Genomic DNA, 19,673 nt, shown 5'->3' on the forward strand with positions numbered 1-19,673 from the left:
CTCAACTTTTCTCAGTTCTACAGGGAGCCTAAGTGACTTTCTTAGATCAGACACCTATTACAGTCTAAATTGGGCAAAAGGAATTGCACCTTATCGACTAAGACAGTAGTGGAGGGTTTTCAGTGAAGGAAAATATTTGCACATAATTATTCTCTTCTCACATTGAATGTAGTTTTTAATAGGATAATACTTGGGCAATACAACCTTGAAGCATCTCCAGTTCTCAGACCTAGCATATTTTGATTTTTAAGTCCTTTTTCATTTGAGATTTCACAATACAGTTGTTATTGCTTATCTTCACAGGGTACCTAGAGGAAAGATTCTCAGTGTGCCTGGCTCCATTCATGTGTGTTAACAAATTCCCTCTTCTCAAGATTTTGAATGAAAATTACAGTAACAAGCAACATATGAAGGTAAACACCAAACAGTAAAAAGACAAGGAATACAAAATACTTGGGACGTTCTGTTATAATAACAGCTTAGCCATTATTGGATATGGAGAAGCACCACACACTGTGTTTTTGGGTCAGTCTAGCAGGTTCCCCCAGATTTAGACACTGGCAGAAAACATCAGGGGACTGAAAGAAAAGCTGCTATTGCAGCTAATTTATTCACAGGGCAAATGTGGGGTTTTTATTCATTCTAACAATAGCTCAGTGCAGTTAAGAGAACAAAAGAACCAGACCTGCTCCTTATCCTTATCCTTCTGAATAATAACATTTCTTACAGGACATAAAAAAATCCCACACACAGATTATGATCAGGTTTTCCATGTCATTCAGTTTATTGTGTTTCGGGGTTCTTTTTAATTTTCAGGTTGACCTAAGTCTTGAAGATACAATATTAAAACACTGTGAGGTAGATTGGGATGGATGGATGGATGGATGGATGGATGGACATAGATGCACATAATCTATCTGGAAAGAAAGAAATCTGGGACATATTGTCAATATCTATTTTGGAGTAGGTTGTAGGCATTTTTTTGCAGTTCTGAGTTCTTAACTCAAACTTAACCTCTAAATCTTCCTAGGTTTGGCCAGTACCAAGATTTAGAAAGGTGGCAGTCAAACACTGTCTGTTATAATACAAGTTTTCAGTCACAGCTGAAGACATTTTTTACTATACTTAAATATACAGCTCTCAGTTTTGCGAGTGACTTATTAAAATTAATGGACTTGATATTTGTACACTGGAAAAAATAATTGCTTACTTCATGAAGTGCTACAAATGATGAGTGACCTGAATATTATGTTAGTTAACATTATAACACAGTGGATAATTTTGTAATTACAGATTCTTATGACATTATTAAAGCTAGGTCACTTGTTGCACTAATCTCTTCTCTTATGTCTCCTGGCATAATTACAATAGTTACTAGGTACAGTGCTTTTTAAAGAAATGCACTGGCTGACATTAAATATTTCAACCTTACCTATAATGAGATCATCATTTACAAACTTCTATTAGTACTATAGGAAGTTTTGATCAACAATGAATTACAGAATTGAAGACATATGTTACAACTTCAATTTCTTTCTAAGCATTCTTTGTTTTTATCTTGTGAAAGTTAAAATACTCGTTGAAAAAAAAAAAATCTGTTTTTCAAGGTAGATGCAATTATACATGTGCAAAACAAAGGCATAAGGGAAGAGCAATGCAGCATCTCATTCTTCCTGTATATGAGGCAATTTTCACCTGTGTCAGCACATTTCTTTGCAAGCAGGAATACTGTTGTGGGTAAAAGAGTCAGTGAACATAATGTGCTATATTTGGAAGTTCAAATATAAGGTGTAGAAAAAAGTCCCTGCAAGAGGTTTTTAAGAAAAACTTAATGCACAAAAAGAAAGGCTCAACCAGATATCAAAATTAGATAAATCAACAGGAAAATAGAGACCCAAGAATCCTATACCTTTTGCAATAGCATGAAGTGGATGCAGCACATCTTTATGGATACATGAATTGCCGTGTGTGAAGTAGAAATTCTAGGCACAAGCAATTAAAAACCTGCAAAGAAATAAGAGAGGAAAACATTGCTATTAAAGTTAATATAAACTCATGCAGGATAATGATTCACTCCACATGTAGTGAATGGAATTGGGAGACTGTACTGTATCACCACAAAATGACTGAGAATGTTAATAAGGACATAACTTGAACCAACCTGTGTTTCTCAAGTTTTATGAACTCTGGGATAACAAGATCCCTTTAGAGTGAAAGATCAATGAGTTTGTCTACTGAGGTTATATCAGGAATTAAAGAAAATTGCATAGATTTATTCAAGTGGGAAGAAGAAGGGTAAATTATTGTAAGGGTTACAAGCCCTGTGTATTAAGTACTTTTAGGTATAAATTGAAGGCTTCCAAGAATTTTTTCAAGGATTTTGAAAGATTTTCAACATCATAAAGTTAAGCTTGAGGCTTTGCAGGATAGACTATGAAAACACATATTAATGTAGCCTTTGGCAACTCCTGCTGGACAATAGAAAACTCAAGATTGTCATTTGAGTGTTTCTCACACATATTTTGACCAAAAATTCCTAAAGCAGCCTTTGCTTGTCAAACAAATGTATGGACCTAATTCCTACAGATGCAGATTTCTACTGTAATTAGCAGAGTTGAAGTCTCTGTGGCATTATATCCCTCTTCTCCTACTACATGCTGACGGATTTCCATGGAGTCTTCATTTTAAATGCATATGAAAAGCTATAGAGTTATGTGATGCTGTGTGAGGGGAAAGTCATTGAAGTCACATAGGAAAAAAGTGATATTGTAGACTATAAAATAAAGCTGACAATCTGTCCACAGCAAGGAAGCAATGATTTCATTCAAAGCTAGAAAATTACAATTATATAAAAATGTTTTACCCTGAAAAGATCAGCTCCTCCAAAGTAAGAAAATGAGTCTGTATTTATTGACATGTATTTCCCTGATGAGACCAGATACAGAAATTACACCAACATTTTGTACAGTATTTGGGGAGAAAATGTAGAACATAAGTGAACACAGTCTTTGTCCTTTCCTTAAAAACAAAAAGAACAAAAATATCCAAAGTATTAAAAAAAAATCCTAAATTCAGTCACACATAAAACCAAAGGTACTGTTCTAAAAATCTCTGAAATTTGCCATCAGCCTTTTGAAAGACACTAACATGATGTACAATACCAAAATGCATTAGATATAACAATTTCCCACTACTTTTTCCTATGTTTACAGAGTGGAGAGGCATTTGAATTGATTCTCTTCTTAAAACCTCAGGAGATAGAAAAGCTTTTAAGGAGGCTTTTTGCACCCCTTCTAATATTTGTTTTTATGTCACCCTGTGCACCAGCTACTGTATATCTGCATTATTTTTTTAGCAGGTTTTTTACCTGACAGTCACCTCAGGACAGAAGAATGGTTACAAGGATCTAACTTCACATTTGCTCTCCTATCTCTCTTCATATACATCCAGTGTCTTTTCATGTGCATTTAGTATTGAGGCAAACACAAATTTTCTGTGCATCCTAAGATATTTTCTAATCCTGCTATATGGTTGGCAAGCCCTTCAAAGAAAGAAGGCTAAGAAGGCCTAAATGTAGAGTTATTTGTTTTAATCCTTGGCATCTCATTCCAGGAAACTTTAATATCAGTAGATTTACTGCAGCCCACAATGATCAATGATTCTTCAATTTAGGGACTGCTGTTTTGTTTTTTGGTTTTGTTTTTGTTTTTTTTTTCTGTCCTGTACTTTTATTACAGATAGCTTTGGCAGCTATATTTAAGTGCTACTATTATTTGTCTTAGCACATGGAACATAAGAGATCAAGATGATTTCCACCACTTTGTGTTTACTCACTGCCTATATCCAGGCATCTAGCCAAAGTCACATGTACTGTCAGAATTGAAGACTCACACCAAATTGCTACTGAACTATCAATTCATCAAGAAAATTGATGCTGTTTTCATAGCATTGACCTTCCAATGGTGTAGATTGTTTTCCCTGCTTAAAGCAGCACTTTCCAAGGAAGTAATTTTCATAAATTATTAGGGGAATAATTGGGAATATTTTTAAACATCTTCAATGCATTTGATATAGCCTGCCAAGGGGAAAGTGTAATAATACACATCCATTTTGATTACTACTCTACAATCCTGACTGTGTTTTCCTGGTCTTCAGAGTAAAGAGAAATTTTCAGTGTTTTAGTCAGGTAAAGAGACAAAGGATGTTCAGAGAAGTAGTCTAAATTAATAGCTTATTCCTGGCATGAAACCATACATTCATTCATTACAAGGCCAGAAGAGGCTCCAGTGATCTTGCAGTCTGACTCCTGGACAGCAGGACTTGCTGAATTAGTTACTGTTTGAGGCAGAACACATAATGTAAGAAAAGTACTGAACCTATATTCACACACTTCTGGTAAATATATCAAATATATCTGTTTTAACCTGGATGGGACCATGTGCCAAGATAAAAGGAAAAAAAAAAAAAAAAAAAAAAAAAAAGCTTATTTAGGTTTAATTATTGCAGCAGAGTTTTGGGTATGGAGGTTTTCCATGTGTTTATGGTATTTAGGCAACATTCCTGCATTTCAGGGCCAGAACTCTACGGAGAAAAAAAAATGTTTTCCTCTAAAAAGTGTATTCTCCTGTCAGGAGACACTTGGCAATAACAGAAGAATACACTTTTTTCACCTCCTGAATCCCTAAAGAACTTCTGGTCTCAGCTGACTGCTAAGTAACAAAGTATGAAAAAATTCAAGACTAACATGACAAAAAAATCCTGTATTTAAATGCTCTTGGTGTTACAAGAGGACTGCAGTGTGACAGGAGATTTGATCTGCATACCATATGGCAGTGCTTCCCTCCAGATGTGCATAAGTGATGCTCGCAGCCTATGGGCTTCACTTTGGGGTAAGAAGAGCCCTTCCTGTGTGAGGGCATTTGATGCCCCATAGAAGCAATGCTGCAGGTACAGTGAGAGGCTTGGTTCATGCAGGATAAGGATGCTTCAGTTCTTGCTGGTGGGAGCACAGAATCAAAGGTTTGTCACCATTTCTCACCACATAGCTGCTCTTTTCTAGGTGGCTTAGATCCAAGCAGTTTGGATGTGAGCTGGGCTCAATTCCAGCCATGGGCCAAGGAACATTATCAGAAGGCAGAACATGTGTGCTCTTTGAATCATTGATACTGGAGGGGGGAGGAATTAGCTGTGTTAAATAAGTCAATATTTAGACACTCACTTAAGCAATGACTGTTGATGGACCTACAAAGTCCAACTTCTAAATTTTAATTTTGAGTGATGGTTTTTGGTAAATTAACATAAAAAGAAGGATTTGTAATACTGGTGTAGTTACAGGGAAGTCTTAACATTAATGGTGCTGTCTGGTGAACTCCAAGCAATTGATAAAAATTACCCATTGACCTTGGAGGAATCACAGTTTGGCTCATCATACAGCAACAAGTTTTAACATTTTGTATTAATATATTTTTTAGAAATGTAATCCATAGTTGCTTCTGCTAACACTGTTCAGCCTAATGTGTTGAAGCAGATTTTAAAATGCCATGAATGTAATACTGAGTTCCTGGAGACATTAGCATGTACTGACAGCAGGATTTTGCAATTGACATTTAACAGAAACACATCATCTTGCAAGAAAATTCCACCCTTTGCTGAACTCAGCTCAGGTAAGCATGCAAAGGTAAAGTAAATCAGATGAGGAATATTCTTATCCCAGGAATGTGGTTTTACAATTGATTGAAATGTAAAATGTGTTTTACAATTGAACAATCGATTACCTTTTTTTTCCTAATTTGAGATTCAACCTGCCAGTGTTTTTAGAGCTGGTTCAGTCATACAATTCACTCACATCTTGCAAGGATGCTTTGGTATAGAAATACAGCTTAGCTTTGAGTAAAGCAAGCATATTGGCTTCTAACAGTCTTCAACACAAAGGTACACAAAATATTTGAGGAAGTGGGAGCTCTAGCTCTAGGGTGCTCAGGATCTTGGTAGGCATAAAACCAGACAATTTCAGAAAAGAGAAGCAAAAGAATGGAATCCTTTTTTCCTTAAGTGCTGACAGTGCCTCTCTCTCCCATCCTGAAGTACATTTCCTCACTGTGCAAGCCACCATCCTAAAATACTTTATTCCATGTTTTAAAACAAGGCAATTTTCCACACTGATATTTGTTTCTATGTCACTTAGCGAGTAGCAAGACACCAAGGCCAAATAATCTTTCAGATAAGCGATCAGCAATTTAATTTTCTGGAAAAATTTGTTTATTCAGTTGGCAGTCTAGGCTAGACATCCTCTGGCAATTGCTATGAAGGCACAGCCTTCAGGATTTTCTGATACATAAGCAAAGTTTCTGGCAGACTAGAGTAAACTCTATACTATTTCTTTATATATCCTATAACTAATTTAACAAAAATTGTTATGAAATGAAAAGCTCTGAAAGCCACTTACCATATAAGCCTTTGGGCACTGTATAATGATTTTCCATTATGGTCTGAAATTAAGCATTTATAAAAAAGCAGTAATTTCACAGTTAGTCACCCAGAAATTTGGCCATGTTAAAACAGCATTTTAGAAAATTACAGGTAATATTATTCCTGAATGCAAATTAATGTCACTTCTGTTTGCCTCTTGGGATAGGAAAGCTCAAAGAATTCTGCAGCAGTAAATAGTCACTAAGTCTATTTCTGAACCTCGAAAATTAAGTTGCAAAATGAGATAAAAGTACATGTGATTCAATACAGGAACACGTGCACTGAAAAATAAGAAATAAATGGCTGTTGTGACATTCCAGTATGGCCTTATGGCCTCCTGAGGAATGAGAAGAGGAAATAGATGGTTTTATGCAGTACACAAAACCCATCCAAGCAGCACTGAAGCCTCAAGTGTCTTCTGAAAGTCATGCCCCAGAAATGAATCCATATTAAATAATGCTGCACTCACATACTCCTTTTCATTTTATCCATTTATCCATGATGGCTTAACTTCAATACACCCACTTATTTTAAAAGAATTTGGTTCGATCCACTTTTGTGCCTGAACTGACCAAGGGATAAGAAAGAGCCAGTGACTTGGAAAGAGTTGTATAATCAACCAGAGAAGGTGCTTGTTTTATGTCCTCTTCTCAAAACAATGATACCCAGAGCACTAACACTCCTCCTACAGGAAAACTCCAGCCATCCAGCCAACAGAGATAAATCAGCAGCAATAAATCAACATCAGCAACAATCAAACCAAATTACTCACTTATTGCTCCTTTAGTAGAATAAACCTCTAATGCCCATGACCCCAAGAGCTTTATTCCTGAAAGGACAGTGTTAAACAGGACCCTGAGCCTTCAGACCTGCCATCAATTGGGTGTAGAAGGTGAGCAGGAACTGCAATACTGAACACTGGCACAAAATCGTCAGATGCTCCCTTTGATGATTAATTCACAGTATCAACCTTCTCTCAGCCCCCTATTAGCAAAATATTTTGCATGAACTGACTTTCAAGAGCATATTTACAACACAGTGAAGTCAATCTGATGACAAATGTGAAATCTTTCCCAAACAGGCCATATTTTTGCTGTATTTATCAAGCAAAGAAAAAACAAAAACATTTTAAAAGAAAAAATGAATGTAATTGTTAATTTTATACTCAACTACACAAGTATTTAGTGAATTATCTGTCTTTCCAAAATACTAATAGAAGCTTTAATTAAGCAATTAAGCAGCATACTGAAAACAGAAAAAAAGTGTTGGTTAAGCTGAAATAGTGTTACCCTCTGTGTTTATAAAGATGATCTCAGTTTAATATGCAATAGTGATTTTATTTATGAGTTGTTACTTTTAGACAACAATAGTTTTGAAATACTGCTAATTTTAACCATTTTCAGGCATTTTTTCATATGGATTTAGAAGTTTATAAACACTTTGAGCTTATACATTACCTGGCAGGGAAATAAACTTGTTTTCAGCTTTTATTTCTGACAATCTTATAGCATTTCACATTTTCAAAGTATTTTGTATCTTTTAAGCCCAAGATTCATTTCTTGCCAGTGCAATGCATTTCATTTAGCATCTTTAACTATTAATTTAATATTGGCCTGTCCACTACTGAGAGTCTGAACCAGCCATTCTGGCTCTGAAGCAGTCATTCTGGAATTTTCTGGCTCACCAGTCAGGTCAGAAAACAAGTCCATATTATAATACAGAGCCTTGCTGTTCAAGCAGCAAAAATCTCTAAAATACCAACAAATATTTAGAGCCTTGTAGGTTGTCAGCTGTCCACAGTAAACATTAAGGAGTCATGCATCCACTTAGAGCCACAGTGCTCATCTGTAGAGGAAATAGAAAATCAACACAGACTTCTAAGTGAGATTTCCTGACTGCGAGGGGAAAGATGAAAAATTAATTCAGAATATTTCTGTTTCTTTCTTCTTTCCTTTGAACAAAATTTGATGCCCTTCTATATAATTTTGAAAAGCAAAATATTCACTTTTTTGATGAACTAGGGAGCTGTATTCTAAAGTAAAACAGCTGAAGGTGAGAAACTTTAAAATATTTTTCTCTTCTGCAATGACATGTAGAAATGAAGCACTTCAGCTTTGTTAGGGCACCTTTTCAAGATACTTTGAGAATTCCAGAGTACATAGTGTAATATCTTTTTTTACAAATGCCTTTTTATCAGCTGGTACTATTTTTTCAGATTTCATAGCAGTAATTAATGAGAACATTATAAAAAGACTAAAAAAAACAGATGAGCAAAACATCACAGTATGCAAAACATCAAGTAAAATAAGAAAAAAATGAAGGGCTGACAAAGAATGAAGAAGAAAACACTGATCATCAAAGACAGAGCTAAGATTGCACAGGCAATAATATAAAAGGATACAAAATTTAGACTGACATGCACATTACAAATTAGATTTGAAAAATATAAATAAAAGACTTGTCAGCCATACAGAAAAAAGGAGGGAGGGGAAGAGGAAGAAAAAGCTTGGCAGCTGTGGAGTAAAGATACAGAGAGACCAAAATCAATATAACACAGAAAGACTGCCTAGCAGTAATGACAAAAATAAAATGAGATTTCTGCATCCAAGATGGAAGGATAACTCAGAGGCTAAGGCTTTAATATGGAAGAGGTTCATCATTATGAGGGTTCTGAAAATGAAACAATAGGTTGCCTAATTTGGCTTGATGTATACAAAAAGCTGGAGTCAGTAGTGGAGAGCCATCACATAGAAATCCCTACAGTTACAGAGGAAAGTTAAAAGATACAGAAGGAGAGATTTGTTATTCTTGCTTCAGTGGTGCAGAAAGGAAGCCATACAGATTTCTGAGGAAAGATTAACTTTGAAAAGGTAGAAAATCAAAATGCAAAAGGCAAGGTATTATGTAGATTTACCAAATAGATCTAGTAAGACTATCCTGATGCTTTGACTTAATAAAATAACTGCTTTTCTACACAGGGGGAAGGAAGCCTGTCAGTCTGTTTGGATTACAGCAAAGTACAGCACCACATGGGAAATTATCAGTTATATGGGAGAAAATGTAGCTCTTGTACAAAAACTCTAATGCTGTTAGAAACATATTAAGAAAAAAAAAAGAAACAACCAACCAAAAAAAAAACCAAAAAAAAAAACTAGACCATGTGTTCAAACTAGATGTATTTTAATAAAGCAGAGTTTCTTGATGTTTTGTCTTGGTTTGATCTTATTTAATATTTTCCTTAGTCATCTCAGTGCAAAAGCAGGGAGTGTGCTAATACAGTTTCTAGTCACACAAAATTGGAAGACACAAAATTATCTTTATATCATATATTATATTTTTATAAGCTAAGGATATTAGGAAATTAACCAAAATAATGGCAATAAGTGAATAAAAGGGATCAGATGAAGACACCTAACACTAAGAGAAAGTATATTCTTTCAGGAACAGAAAAAAAGACATTACTATTAATTGGCCAGCAATGGCTATCTGAAACCCATGTCAATCCCACATCTCCCAAATCTATTCAGATCTGTGCTAAATTATCCCTGGCAACTATTTAAAAAAAAAATTTCTTTTGATATCTCCTACAGTTCAAGATGGCACATTCTCCTTGGATAATGTATTACAGAACCTTCTTCTTTTCCTGCTGCCAAATTTCTGCTTCATATGTGTACTTCTTCTTTCATCATTCAAGTCCTAAGAAAAAAGCTGAATTCTATCTGACACAGACAGACTATCTGAAGTCCTCCTCTGTTATACCTATGTGCAAGAAATATGAATTTGGTTGGGAATGATGCACAGGAGCTATTCAGACAAAGTACACATGGAGAATCTATCATATGGAAAAGAAAAAAGGTGGAAATGGAGATTTACACTGAATCATACTTCATATATAACAAAAAAACAAAACAAAACAAAATAAACAAAAAAAAAAAAAACAAAAAAAAAAAAAAAAAAAAAAAAAAAGAAGTAGTGAATAAACCAGCTATAAATGTAAGTAAGGTTGGTAAAAAAAGGAGATTTTTACAACAAAATTTTTGCTACAAATATCAGCATCAGAGGCCCAAAAAATCCTGGGTTTAAGTTGCTTTTAAGATGGTTAATAATGGTTTGTTAAAGAACTTCTATGAAGGTGTTACCTGAAACAACTGAAGCAAAACTCAATAACAGAAGAGGACACTTCCAGACCTCTGATCCTGGAAAAGGGGTCTCTGGCAACTCACAAAAACATCTCTAGGACCTGGCCCAAGGTCAGCCAGAGAAAATGTGACAAGAAGAGACCCCAACAGGATACCCAAAGCACAGAGTGGTTTGATTGCAAGGTTCTGGCAGGTCTATACACAACATGTGCAAATTGGGAATTGGAAAGACTTAAGTGATTCATGTTTAGTCCATGCTCTCTCACACAGAAAAGCCCTTTGCATCTCTAGTTTTCAAGTTCTTCTCCAAAGGCTAGGTGAACCAGAGCAGCTCAAGGAAAAAGTACAAGGGGTTTTTTTAACTTGAGCAAAATAATAGTTTCCTAGTTTTGCTCTTGCACACAGCTTTGAAAATTTCCTCCGGAGTTTTTCAAGAAAGTTCCAGCTTGAGACAGACAAAGTACATCAAAAGTTATAGCATGAAGGATATGAGCCCAAAAACCACATATACAACAAAAAAGAGGCCTTTCTACACCTTGTGTAGTCAGCTGGAGGTATGTGCAGGGGAAGGACAGCAACAGGCATCACTGCCATCTTGACTGTGTTGCCAAAAATACAGGCCCTAGGATAAAAGCCTTGCAGTATTAACAGATGGTGAAAAAAAATGAAATGGCTGCAATTAATGTGTTTTTGAGTAGGCACAGGAGATACCAGATAATGTTGAATGCATTTAAAGTAAATAAAGAGGGGTCCAAATGGGCATTTAGTTCCCTGATAATTAGCAAGCCAGCAGGTATCAAACCAGGCACAGAGAAGATAAGCCTTTCCTGATCACATCTGACCCTGTGGGAATTTTTAAGCTCTGAATGCAGAACACAGTACAGAAGTGTTAAAGACTTTGCTGCTGTTTCTTTGGGAAGAGAAGACTCCAAAGAACAGGCCCAGCACTGATGTGGAGCTATGCATACAGGAATCTGACCCACAAGCACTTGCTTTTTGGGGATGTTGCCAATTCATCCCTGGGCAAGTTCTACGTTAAGCACTCTTTTGTTGTGGCTGTGGAGGAAATTCGTTGTTCAGTGATTCACAGTGGTAACACAATGCTCTTGTCACGGCTCTCATCAGCTTGGCTGCAGCTCTCTAGATGAGCTCAGTGGCATTAGCTTAGTCTCCATCCTACCAGGGTCAGAATCTATCAGCTTCAGATGCTTCGTGCTCAGTCTGTCACCTAAGAGCTGAGGAGTGCACATAAATAAAGTTAGGGCTTTACCTCTGACTTTCAAAGGGAAAAGCTCTCATCTCATGACATTTCTCAGTAGTGTTAAGAGGCTAAGAGTGCTCCACATCTTTTTGAGACAAGTGATCATTTGTTGGCTAGCCCTTCTATTGGAGCAATGCTTTAGATTATACAAGGCTTTAAAGTGATTAAGCCAAATTTTTGTCATACAGAGAAACTTATCTGTAATCATGAGGTCAGATTGTATATTCAGACATGGAATTTTCATTTCTTCTCATTGAGTTTCAATAAAGAATCTTCAGTAGTCTAATCTGCATATGTTAAATAGTGTAATTATAAGCTGATCCTTTATCCAGTGAGTTCAAATGCAAATATTGGCTCTTTCCTCAGTGCAGAAATTGGTTTGTGGAAGTGAATTGCAGTTTAGCTGAAGCTACTATTCCCTTTCTATTTTACTTAAATTAATGTAATTATTACCTGGCTAATTTTCTTGTTGAATGACTTGTTTTGTGATTCATTAACTGTGAAATTTCTTCCTGGATATAGAAGAATATCTGAACATCCACCTATTTGTATCACAAAATACTGATTATGAACAAATCATGTCACCCAGTGAGATAGTAATGATTTCTTTTAGAAATGTCTTTTATAAGAAAACTCTTGAGTCAGTAGAAACGAGTCTGTTGTAAGGACTGTGAGTTACTTGTCACTCTTGGAAAAGGCAGTTAGTTTTATAGCAGGAGCAGAAGACAGATACAAGGGAGCCTTCACAGCTGGTATCTGGTGCTGTTCCCTTTCCATAAAGCTGTCCTTGCTGTCTAGCACAGCCCTCTGCTTTACAGCCTCTCATGGTGTTACCTATTCAAGCAAGGAAGCAGCGTGGGAAGAATATTGCCACAGCTACCAAGTACATTCCCAAACACTGATACAAAGTCGATTCCCAGCATGAAATTATACAAATAAGTCAATAAACCTCAAAATCATCTTGTGCAGAAGCAACAGTGAGAAGAAAGTCCAGAGCATCCTCATTGCAGCAAAGCAGAATTCCAGTGGCTGCTTTATTTGGGTTGTAGCTAATTGGGGAGACATATAAAAACACACACAGAGTTACTTTTGTTTTCAAAAGCTTCTTTCACCATTCCTATTATGTTTTGCTATAAATTAAATAGTTGCTGCTGCAAAGTCTCCGTACAAATAAGCGTGGAGGCAAACCTGATAAATACTCAACAATCTGTGCAGAGCTAAAGAAAACCTTACATTTTTCACTGCCTGCAAACAAAATCCTTGTCATGTAAGAGCATTCTTTATTTCTTTGTAATCAAGCATTCTGATTTTATAACCTTACAGACTCCTGTGCACAGAACAACTCCCATCAGTTCTGAGTTCAATACTAATCCTGACACAAATACACAAGAAATAGATTGTATTTCTAACAGGAATGCTTAGGCCCCAAAATACCACTAAATGATGCAAAGCTTCCTGGAATCCTATCTTTTTCCCCATTTGCACTTGTGTCTTCTAGATCTTGCTAAAGATTCCCAAGAAGTTGGATTTAGAGTTCGAAGACATTATCTACAAACTATTGTTTAAAGAAGCTTTAGAAGGAGATGACACATTTCAGGTGGAAAAAAAATGACATTCACAAGTTGACACATGGACAAGTATGAATAAAAGAAAGAATTTTGAGAAGGTAATCCTATGAATGTGTCTATCATTGAAATCTCCACTTAGGAAGCTGGCACAACAGATTATTTCTTTACTGGAACAGTGTAGGAAAAACCAGAGACTGATAAACGTTCTGAAGCCCAGCCTATGTCTAAATGTCTGAGATCTGGAGTCTTCTTAACATGAGGTTCATGAAATTATCACCCTTTATTTTTTTTTTTTTTTCTGTGCAGAGCTAAATTGAAAAGGTATTGTTGGCAGGTCAATAAGGAATCAATAATTCAATCAATATTTTCCAAGATGGTCCTTGAGCAAGTGCCAGTGATTATTCTTTATTCTTGCAACATCTGACATTTATTGTAAATCAAGCAGAAGTCCACAAGATTAGTAAAAATTATCAAAACCTTTCTTTTTCCAAGCCTTGACTCAAAGGATTGCTTGACTATTCAACCCAGGCTCAGCCACATTCATGATTACTTACTATTTTACCATTAACCAGATTATTTCATTTATTTAATTTCATTATTTCATTCAATATCTCTGTGTAGCTGTGAGGTACAAAATTAAGCAGAGCAACAATTACAAATGGGATCTCCAAGAGCTACTCATAGAATATTGACCAAGTTATGTTTGAACATACACTGACCAAATTAAATGCAATAATCTGGAGAAGAGATATTCTCAACTATAACTCTACTAGAAGGTCACAGCCTTCCTTTGAAAGCATGTTGCTAGCATTAAGAGAATTTTCAATATCTTCATAGCCCAGTTTAGCAGATGAAAAATCAGTGATTCAAGGGGATGAGATGCCATAGGACCATACATTTTAAGTTTTGTGGTTAAGGCATGCCTCTAGAACTCATAATCCCTGAAATTTCTCCAGCCATAGACTCATTTTGAGACTGATGTACAACATCTGGGCTCAAAGCCTAAGACTTTCCCCAATGGACTGGTATTTCTCCACTTAGCAGATGTATTGGGCATCCTAACACTGTCAAATTCCAATATCCAAAAATCATGACCTATTTCTAACTCTTCTACTTACCATGTGATGAGAACTGGGGAAGTCTCTTTCTTTGTCATTGTGTTTTGAATGTAGACTGTCATATTTACTAGGTCTTCCCTGGAACAGGGAGAATTGGGTATATTTTTCAATGGCAGCTTTTTCTTGCATTCCTGGGGATCTGGAAAAATACAGCAAGCTTCTCACAAATTCACATATCCCCAAAACCACCCAAGCAATGAATAACTTTCTATTACCAATAAGTAGCAAGCTGTCTTGGTACACTCAACCAACACAGCTTGTGTTTGTGCACAATATCTAATGCATTCTTCCTGCCAGGAAAGCAGTTGGGCCCTAAGTTTCTTTCTTTGCCTACATTCCTCCTTAACTATTGACATCCTTAAAGCAGAAAAAGACTCCCTTGGAAGCACAGGCAGATTATGTCTCTGAAGCTTCCACTGTTCCATCCAGTGCACATCTACAAAATCTGATTTTCCACACAAAACCTCAATGTATTACTGCATAGAAAAATTGATCATTTTATTAGGAAATACTTCAAGAGCTCAGTAGCCACAGATTCAAGGTAAATCTCCAAGTCAATATTCTTATTTGAGGATAGACTTCACTTCATTAAAAGAGAGATTACTACCACTCATTTGAGAATACTACCAGTAGCACTAAACACTGTGATGTGTTACAAAGCATTTACAGTATTTACATTGAAGTAGCTGGCAGACCAACCCTTCACAAGTGGAAACCTCCCACAGTTTCAAAATGCTGGCTTCTGGCTTTAGTTAGCTTCATATTGAAAGCAGAAACATTGCAAGGGAAAGGCAGATTCTCCCCAAAATGTCAGTGCAGACAATTGAGGCTGCTACTGTGAACAAGTAGAGTGTATCAGACAGAACTGTCCACTGCCAAAAACTTGCATCTATCTTTGCAAACACTTCACAGCTATTTCAGAAGCTATTTCCTTGATATTCATTTTAGTTGATTTGTGCCTCTGGATCTCTCCAGAAATCAGGCATGGTTGACATATTCTCAAATCTAACAGCATGTGGGTTTTGCTTAGAATATGTTCAAGATCCTTAGAGAAAGAAAAAAAATCAGCTCCATTCCTGAAGTTCCTTCTTTTGCTTTTCACTTTCCATGGTGTTTGAAAACAAAAGGTTTCATTCACAGACGACATCAAAAACTCAAGTAATTTTAAGCCAGCTAAATTATCAAGTTTACAATTTTTCCTTGCTTTAATTTTGTCCTGCAGGTGCTCCGTTCATTATTCCATGATCATTTGCATTTGTATGAGCAGAATATTTTAGAGTCTTTTCTTTTACATTTTGTGATCTTTCTTGCAGGCTTCTGGTCTTCTTTCATCTCCTGTCACTCTCTTATCCAAAGTGCTAATCTCAGCTGTAACTGTCTCCAACCTTTCCTTTCGTCCAGAGAGATCACTGAAGTCTGTAATTTATCACTTCCTATTGTGACTGCAAGAACGGCTCTGAGCAGAACAAGCCTTATCTCACTGATAGCTACTTTGTCACCTTGTGGCTGCAAAGCAGTCAGAAATGGCAATTGGTACATTAGCTGCAGATGGCATCAAGGGGATTCTGAACAAACACATTTCCTGGTTTCTTTACTGTTATTCCTCGATACAAAAATGCCCAAACAACTGTGCAGTGATGGCATTACATTTTTTAAATAAGGAGACATATTCTGTGCCAGGTTTCACATGTTCTGGGGCAGATTTTTATGGGTTTGGAGCTAATTCTGCCAGCTAATTCTGCCAGCTTCTCTGATAAACATGTCTTACCCTATTAAGCTTCAGTATTAACACCACTCCCCCTGCATGACCATTGTTTCTCCTACATGTGGCTGTGGGAAAGTTAGACTTCTCACTAATACCATCAGAGTTTGTGGCTTCCTGGTAGCTATTTTACTGCAATCCATGTCTAATCACAGTATACCCAAGAAGCTTAGTGCTGTGTTGTAGCAGACTACAAATTAGCTTGCTTTTCCATTAAAATACTCTTAGTTTATTCTTTCCTGTGTGGTTATAAAATTGACTGGCTGAACACTTGGGCACTTGTGTGTTTTGTTTGCCTAAATGATTGATATTTAAATGGCTTAATTGCATTCATTCCACCTTTTTATGGTTGAGCAAATGTTGATTGCATATTTTTTTAAGATGCAAAGAGAGAAAATTCATTTGGAACTCAGGTACGAATTTTATTAATATGTGCCAGGTTGGTTTGAATTTCAGAATGGACCTTATTTCTTGAATATGTATTGTGGCAACATAAGGTTATAAAATCTGTGAAAGTGCCAAATAGTCCAGCTGGTTTAGCTAGAGGGGTCTGCAGCTAGTATTGAGGCTATGGGGGTAAACCCTGTGCTGCTGCTGAAGAAATATAGGGGCACAGGCTGGAAATAAGGATTATATTGTTTAAAAGAATAACCAAAAAAGGAAGGGAAGGGAGAGAGAGAGGGACCTAGTGCTCTTCAGAAAACTTTAACAGTCTTCCCTACAGGCAATCTTAAAATCAAACTGGTTTTCTTCAGTGACTCAACAAAGAGGATTTAAAAATCTTCTTTCTCCATGACTGCAAAGAGGAACTGGAGGGACTTTGACTTGATAAACTCTAAGCAGAAAAGTACCAATCAAGCTGGTATATATGAATAGTACTCCTGGAATTTAATCTTCATGTTGGTTAGTGAACTACTGTGAGGAGATCTTAACTTTCTGCAAATATATTATTAGTAAGAAATGCCTGAAAATCTGAAAAGCAATATTTCTGTACAGCAATTAGGCCTTGACAAAGCCCTGGTTAATATTTATGATATATAGCTCTATATGTCATAAGGTGTTTTCCTGGTATTTTTAATTTGTATTTTTCCTTTTCAAGTGAATACTCAGAGCATTGTTAACAGGAAAATCACAATTAATAATTGCATTTTTATTTTAGCCTCACAATTCCTCACAATACAAGTCCTAAAAATGTTAATGTTCACTTCCATACAGCTCTTGCAAAATGCTGATTGGGTTTGCTCTTACATAGAAAAAAAAAAAACCAGCTCTAAATTAGATTTAGCTTTGGATTCAAAGCATCAGCATATAGAGTGAGTAGATACCTTTTCAGACTGAAACTATCACACCTATGGAATAATTGTCCTCCCATGATAATAGATGTTTAGCATCACAGATGCTAAATATCACAGAATTGCACTACCAGGTTGAAATGGACTACATCTGCTCATCTGGTCCCACCTCCCTTCTCTAGCAGGGTCATTTTGGAGCACATGGCATGGGATTGTGTCCTGACAGTTCTGGAATAGCTCCAATGAGGGAGATTCCACAACCTCTCTGAACAAATTTTGCCACTCTGTGGTTACCTGTACAGGAAAAAAAGTTCTTCCTAACAAGTTCTTCCTAAATCCTTATTAAAATAGCTTTCTTTTGTCTCTTTTGTGCCAGCAAGAATACAGAAAATGCAAAGAAATAAATCCAGTTGTTTAAGATTTGTCTAACTTTACTTAAAATAATAACTGTATTCTGCAAACAAGAATCAGACTGAAGTTCTACTGCACTTAATGTTTCCCAAAGTACTTGTCCTTCCTCTAGGCTGTGTGATCCATTGGTTTATGCAGTGACCAAACAACCACCTAGTTACTGCTTCTAGTTGAGGTTAATGCCTTCTTATGTTTTTCTTCCTTCTACTTCACTGTAGTATCTTCAGTAATTTCTTTTCAACATGAACTTATTACTTTCACTTGTACAAATAAAAGGGGAGGAGAGTAGTATTGGGTCTATTTGCTTAGAAGATCTCAAAATTAGTAGTATGAGATGGAAGAAAAAATACATTTTTTCAACTTATCTTCCTGCTCAAACTTCATGTTATAGCAAATCATAGAGATAAGGGGGGAAAACTAAGGTGGAGGCAAAACTACAGTAGTGGTAATGACAGAGGCAAACCACGAACACAGTTGAGAAAACCAATTTCAGGAAGGCTGAAGAACAGTTTACAGGTAAAGCAATTTCTTTGCACTTTACAATCAGTTATAGGCCTGCCTTGTAAGCTAAGTCAGTGTCATCCTTGACAGCTAAGACCAAAATATTGAAGGAACCATGAATTCTTGTACTACCTTGCCTATACTCACCATGCAGGTGCACCCACCTCACCTTGGTGTGTGCATGGTTTCTCCAGTTGCACTGAAACTGGACTCACACACTTTGTTTGCCTTCCAAGACAAAAATAAGTTCAATATTATGTACTCCACCATAATTCAAAAGGGATTTGTCACTGTACAAACCAAGTCCAAAAAGTTACTTTGATAAATATCCTTTCTCTTTGTTCCACACATTATTTAGGGTTACCAGAATTTTGAATCTACTTCGTGGAATTTAGATCCTGAAAAACATTATTATAGTTCTTTCATGTTAAAAATATTGCATGGATTGTCTACTAAATAGAGAATCTACTTTTCTCAAAGCTGTTTATGAAGTCTCTGACACCCTCTTTTCTGCTTTATGATTCTGTCTAGTGTCTCTGGCTCTGATCTGATCTTTTCATCTGCTGTGTGTACCTTTCCCTATTTTGCTGGATGCATATACATTAGCAATCCATATTGCTGTTTTTAGTAGCCATTTCACATGTTTCATTTTGGCATCAGATTAATAGTCTGCTCCCCTATTAACTTTTTTAATTTTCTTTTTTCCCCTGTCTTTTGTTTTGTGTCCTTTTTCACACATCCCTTATGTGAATAAGATGGGATAGTTTTATTTCAGTTGTTATATTAGCCCCAAATTGGTAAAATACCTATTTGCAAACTATTACTCTTAAAATCTAGTATACAATAAAATGTTTAGGAAGAGTAACAATACAGGGGCCAAAGAAGTGTGGTGATGCAAAACTGAATTAATATCTAGGACAATTAAAATTAAGACACTTTTTTTTTGCAAATGACAGGTCTGTAGTCAGAGGCAGTGTCTGACTCCTAAATTCCTGGATACAGAGTGTGTTCCTCCAGTCTTCTGGCTTATCACTTTACCAAGTAAACTGTGGTGCAGCAGAAGTGAAGTGATCACCTTGCTATCAGCCACCCTCTCTCTGTGGAGGTGAGCCTCAGCAATGCTAATATCAGTGCCCCAAAGGCCATGCACTTT

At 36.3% G+C, this 19,673-nt stretch overlaps 1 long non-coding RNA gene across 1 annotated transcript in view; it reads right to left on the reverse strand.

Annotated features, from left to right (window-relative positions):
* Window positions 1-787: 787 nt before the first annotated feature.
* The window catches only part of LOC130251144 (uncharacterized), a 58,284-nt gene continuing 39,398 nt past the window's right edge, over window positions 788-19,673 (reverse strand). Inside the window, exon 3 of the long non-coding RNA XR_008840106.1 lies at window positions 788-2,004. This is a non-coding gene — a long non-coding RNA (uncharacterized LOC130251144). The remainder of the gene's footprint in view (window positions 2,005-19,673) is intronic.

This window comes from Oenanthe melanoleuca, chromosome 3 (genome assembly GCF_029582105.1).
Source record: "Oenanthe melanoleuca isolate GR-GAL-2019-014 chromosome 3, OMel1.0, whole genome shotgun sequence".
Taxonomy (NCBI): Eukaryota; Metazoa; Chordata; class Aves; order Passeriformes; family Muscicapidae; genus Oenanthe; species Oenanthe melanoleuca.